A 6,357-nucleotide genomic window follows, 5' to 3' on the forward strand; every position below is an offset into this window, starting at 1 on the left:
ATTCCTCGTTTAAACATAAAAATTATGAACTTTCTACCAGCCATCTCATATAGATCTGTTCTTTTTTCATACTTTTCAACACTCAAAACCATTAAAGCTTTTAAATTTCTCAAGTGCGTACTCAGTCTTTACCACAAAACCAAACAAAATATCATAAAAAGAACACACAACATTTGGTAACATTCTAAGAGATCGAATATAGAGAGACTTGAAACAAAAAGACGAATTTATGAAAATACCTTGTCGAGGCCAACGGGACCGAGAGACGATTTGACGATGTTTGCAATGGATTGACAAGCCATAACTGTACGCATACATGGAATAAACTCAGCCCATTTCATTAAATATCCATGTATACATATATACATACATATATATAGAGTGAGAGAGAGAGAGAGAGAGGTTTGTACCGTTTGGTGAGTTTGGGCCAGCAAACACCTCTCGAACCCCACAGCCAATTAAATTAGAGTTGAAATATAAAGGGACTCTGGAAAGAATATACAAGGGGACTTGACAAAGACTCGTAAAGATGACTGGCAGAAAAACAAGTTTAAGATACACAGAACTTGCGACTACAAAAAAAGGCGCTATTTAGTCGACTAAACCCAATTTAACTTCTTACCCTCAAAGACCTGCAAGAGTTTTAACTTTTAAAGCAAAAGCACACAGTAAAAGAACATCAACAGTAAAATAAATTTTAAAAAAGCGCTGAACTGGACTGGCTAAGGTTGAGGCTTTTGCAGTTTTGCTCAATTTGTGTAAAGAAGACGAAAATAAAAATAGAATATAAGATCATTACACGATAAGTTTCCAACTCTGTTTTGAATATCCACAGACTAAACCCAATTTAACTTGTTACCTTCAGAGACTCCCAAGACCTTTCAATGTCATTAACTGTCTTCTCTGCCAATTCTGTAAAATATAGTAAAAAAAAAGAATTTACAGTAAGGGCGTTTTCTTTTTAAAAATAAAAATAAAAATGTTTTCTTTCAACTCAAGTAAACAGTCTTTTTAGTGTCTTGCTGTACTAGTGACTTTTAAACAAAAATCTCAACTAAAACGTTGAATAAACTAAACAGCCTAACTAGTTAAGGCTAAAGGTCGAACATAAGCATCTCCTTTCGGCAAATCAGAAATCAAAACATGAAAACTAATTTACCCTCCATTTGTTTTTTTAAGACCTTTATAACATTTAGGTGTTGGTGGCCCTGGTGTAGATCTGCTGACTCGCATGAGCTGCGACCATTCTAATCAAACCCTTTGCCATCAGATCCTTGATAGCTCTGCGTGCCAGTGATCCACTAATCTGAAAGAAAAAATATAATCAACACAATGTAAGACTAGAAGCAGAATTTAAAGGAAAATTCAAATTTGTTGCTCAAAAATTCTGCAAAACAAGAATTTCCTTTCTCCAATAACACTTGGGGGCCAATGTCAAACTGCCCCAAATTCATAATTAAAAAAACAGATCATCATTCCATCAGAATGCAATTCAAGATCTTAGGGTTTCAGGTATAATCCTTTGCAAACACTTCTGAATACATTTTAGTGAAGCTTAGGATTCGGGAAGGGAGAGTTTTGAGCTCTCTATTATCCATTTATGTCGTACTCCGGAGCATTTTATCAATAGAATTATCAGGTTCTAGAACTTCACCCACCAAAGGTACAAAGTTCAATGGCATAAATGAGAATATTCTATGAAGCATACAGAGCTCGGATAGTTTCAAGATTTGTATGACGTGTAACAAGTGAGAACACATACCCTCAGTCTGTCAGAAAGAATCGAGGGAGTGACGAGCTTGAACTTGGAGACCTCGACGAGAAGCTTGTCATAGGTCACCTGGTCAAAGAGAACCATGTTGTTCACCTTTTCCTTTTGCTTTCCCTTGCTCCACTTCTGCAAACCCAAACCCACACAGTTAACAAGTGACCCAAAATTAATATCTTACCTCTATTCCACCGAGTTCTTTGATTTTTAACCTAGTTCTAAAGAAATTAAGAGAGTTTTCAAGCTAGATAGAATTCAGGAACCCTAAGTCAAAGAATTTCAGATCAAGAACAACAACAAACCGAGCCCAATCTAACCCATATACCACGAAAAATCACAGAACAAGCAAGAGAAATCCAAAACCCCTAATTTCTAAACCTAAATCGAACTAAAAGAAAGAAGAAATTTTCAAATAGAAACTCCTACCTCTTATTAATGAACGAACCACGGACTCTTTGTCTCTCCTTAACCAGAAATCCGCGCTCAAGACCTTGTAAAGAAATGAAACGGAGCCATAGACTAAGATTAGACGCGATTCAACTAAAGAAACGAAGATGAACGAAGGAAAAAGAAAGACGAAGAACAGAGGAAGGACGAGATCTCGCCAACACAAGTCCGGCGACGCTCAACCCTCACTTACTCACTCGCTCTCTCTAGCTCTCACTCTCGGAATCTCTCTGGCTCGCTCCCTCTAGCTCTCTTTCTTTTTCTTTTTGATGTTTTTACGGTGAAGCAAAGAAAATAAAGAAAATATTCAATTTGTCTAAGTGAATATAGTGTTGTTTCTATACTTAGGTCAAATTTGAAGATTTCATACACTGTCTTAAACAAAATTATTAGTGGGAAATTTCCCTCCACACTTAAATAGTAAAATTTTGTTAATTTTTTATATTTTAAGTATTACAACTCCATCTTTACCTTTGACTGTAGTGTAAATGTGCCAAAATTTTGTGGGAAATTTCCCTCCATTTTAAAATGGTGAAATTTTGATCATTTTTAATTTTTTTTAGTAAAACCACTACTTTTTTATATAAGCTGTAGAGAAAAGTAGACCATTATCTACAGTTTTATATTCGACTAGAGTTTAATATAGGCCAAAAAAAAGGTGACCGTAGTCTGTATTCAAAGACTCCATTAAAAGGCTAAACTGAAGTTCAAAAAAAAAACTGTAGTTGTATCCAATATTTCTGGTAGTGAATCCACCAATATTAGGAGAATAATCCAAGTTTGAATAAATTAAGTGAATAGCCCAATTAATATTTCACTACCTAAATTACCCTTATATATAAGAGCAAAACACAATTTTCCCAAAACCTATACCTAAACTCGTTCTCATCTTCGTGCATTTCATGCCACCGATCCACTTCACGCCGCCGATCGCCGCCGATCCATTTCACGCCGCCACGTCGTCGTCAATCGTCGTCCATCCTCGTTGCTGATCCCTAATGTCGCCAGCGAGATTCGCCATAGACGCCGTCAAGATCCGCCATAGACGGCGTCGATTCCGTCGAGCTCCGGCGGCGGCGATGCTCGGAGAATCGACGGCTCAGATTGACTCGAAAATTGGAAGGGGGAGAGGAATCGGCGGCAGAGAGGAAATCGGCGACGATGGAGGGGATTGAGGAGAGGCACTTTGTAAATTCGCGAATCGGTTAATTTAATTAACCTACTGGAGTGAGTTAGGTTAATTAATTAACTGATTCGTGAAGGATTTGAAATTTACAAAAAATATACAAAAATCATAACTTAAGGAGTCAATTGATATTCAAAGCATTCAATTAATTAACCTAATTCCGAATTCAATCATTTAATAAATTAACTTTACTCACAAAAAAATCAACCTAAACTAATATTCAATCAATAAGTTAATTAATGAACCTAACTCACTCCAGTAGGTTAATTAAATAAACATATTCGCGAATTTACCAAGGGCGTTATAGTCTGAGCAAAAAATATGGGCTATTTGCTTAATAAAATGAAACTTCGACTATTCCCCCAATAAGAATGACAAATTTGGCTACTTACAACAAATTAACATATATACGACCATCTGATTAGTCTATAATCGTTAGAAATCAGTCCAAGTCAGATGCCGTCAGCCAGTCAATATATAAAATAATATACAATTTTGTTTTCTATATAAATTCCACTTAACATGTAATATGGAGAAAATATATTTAATAATAATAATAATAATAATAATAATAATAACAATATCTTAACAAAAAAATTATATTAAAATATTCTTAGTGACATAATTTTAAAAAATTAATGTTGAAAGGATTTTAATCATAATTTCAAATATTAATTTAAATTATTTGCAAATTGTCTATAAGTTTCCATATATATATATATACACATATATACACACACTATAATATTTGTAACATATATACGACCATCTGATTTGTCTATAATCGTTAGAAATCAGTCCAAGTCAGATGCCACGTCAGGCAGTCAATAATCAGTTGTAATGTTGTTAAGTACTCGGTTAGAAAGATTAAGTACTTGGTTAGAAAGATTAGTTAGTTACACGAAATCAACGTAACAATATTAATACTGGTGAACTCATAGTATGAAGGTTCTCAGTTAATGAGAATAACTTGAAAATCAGAGAAGGTTTTTCTCTGCTAGTGCATAGACTTTCTCGTCACATCTCTTCTATTAGCTAAAATTATTTTTTTTATCAGCAATTAATTATGTTTAAATAAGGGGCCGGCTAAACAATTAGCCAAAATAACGCCCCTACTTTAAAATTATAGCCCAACTATTTATATATTTAGAAAAATAGCCAATTTATCATGACAACATTTCAATATTCCAATAATACCCTTAGGTTAATATTATTAACTATCATAGTAAATAATATCATCCATAACAAAAAATATTTAGTAAATCTAATTAACAATAACAAAAACTACAGTAAATTTTATTTGTCGTAACAAGAATAACAGTAAATCTTATTTACCGTAACAAGAACAAAAGTAAATCTTATTTACCGTAACAAGAACAACAATAAATCTTATTTACCGTAACAAGAACAATAGTAAATACGATTAACCGTAACAAGAACAATAGTAAATATGATTAACCATAACATTTTTTAGTTAATCTAACAAGAAAAATATCAAAGATGATGACTAGTTAATCTAACAGTAAATACGATTTATTAATTATATCCGTGAACAATCGATGACAGCAAATCCGACAGTAAATCTTATTTACCGTAACAAGAACAATAGTAAATATTATTTACCGTAACAAGAACAAAATTAAATCTTATTTACCGTAACAAGAACAATAGTAAATATTATTTACCATAACAAGAACAAAAGTAAATTTTATTTACCGTAACAAGAACAATAGTAAATTTTATTTACCGTAACATGAACACTAGTAAATCTTATTTATGTGAACGATCGAGGACAGATTAACCATAACATTTTCTAGTTAATCTAATAGAAAAAATATCAGAGGTGATGACTAGTTAATCTAACAGTAAATACAATTTACTAATTATTTGCGTGAACGATCGAAAACAGTAAATCCGACAGTAAATCATATTAACCAAAGTCCGTACTCTCCAACCAGCTTCAGCTCCGCGTCCAAACGCTCCTTCTCGTACGGGCATCTCGGCTTCTTGAAGGTCTTTCCATCTGTGCAAAAAAAAAAAAAAAAAATTATGAACATACTTTATCACAATCTCAGTCTTCCAACTGAGTCATAGGTCAGGTCTCTAATATCGAAAGCCTACTAATTGCAATATACAAAGCCAAACATATGTTATCGCAATCTTAGTCTTTGAACTAAATGAAAAATATATATGTATTTCAATCTTCGATTTTTTTCATAAGATACAACATTACAATATAGTACCACAAATTCAAGAATCCAAAATTTCAGAATTAAGAAATCAGATCAAAGATCGTCAATGACAATGTAAATCGGGAGAAAAAGAAGGTCGCTGAAATCAACTCAGTGAAAGCACATACATACACATACAGAGAGAGAGAGAGAGAGAGAGAGAGAGAGAGAGAGAGAGAGAGAGAGAGAGCTTACAGTTGTTGTAGAAGGCGACTTTAACCATGATTGTTGCTCGCCAATGTCTGTGGGAGCTTCAACGGAGGCGAGCTTCCTCTTCTTCTTTCTCAAAGACGACGAAGCTAGCTCTGAGACCTCGCTGTTGAACGGCGCCGAGGAACGAGTGGATCGCCGAAGCGATGGCGAGGCCGAGCAGAGGAACAACGACCAGAACCAGAGGCTCGTAGCTAGAGAGGAACGAGTTCGCCGAGTGGATCTTAATTTGTAGATCCGGCGGGCGCAACGACGGTGACGACGCAGTCAGACACCTCCGTGTCGGCGGCGGTGGATCTTAATTTGCAGATTGGAGCCGCGATGTGCCTCGTCTCTATCTTCAACGCCTCTCTCAAGCTTCGAAGATTGCTTCACTCCTCTTGTGGCTCATTCACGACTGAGCGCATTTTGATTCTGTCTTCCTCGTTGCGACCGTCCCTCGGATCTGGCTCCGTTCGACGCTCTTCTCCGTTGGCCGATGTGGATCAAAGGTTGGGTCTTCGATGGGCTAAGGT

General features: G+C 35.2%; 1 long non-coding RNA gene across 1 annotated transcript; it reads right to left on the minus strand.

The window, feature by feature from the left end:
• Window positions 1–1,063: 1,063 nt before the first annotated feature.
• On the minus strand, window positions 1,064–2,275 carry LOC149382853 (uncharacterized). Its single transcript, XR_016301789.1, has 3 exons — window positions 2,195–2,275; window positions 1,763–1,897; window positions 1,064–1,306 (listed from the first exon to the last, which is right to left on the minus strand). It is a non-coding gene; the product is annotated as an uncharacterized LOC149382853 (long non-coding RNA).
• Between the last annotated feature and the right edge of the window lie 4,082 nt (window positions 2,276–6,357).

This window comes from Urtica dioica, chromosome 10 (genome assembly GCF_054948205.1).
Source record: "Urtica dioica subsp. dioica isolate 48M chromosome 10, U.dioica_male_clone48M_v1_H2, whole genome shotgun sequence".
In the NCBI taxonomy this organism is placed as follows: Eukaryota; Viridiplantae; Streptophyta; class Magnoliopsida; order Rosales; family Urticaceae; genus Urtica; species Urtica dioica.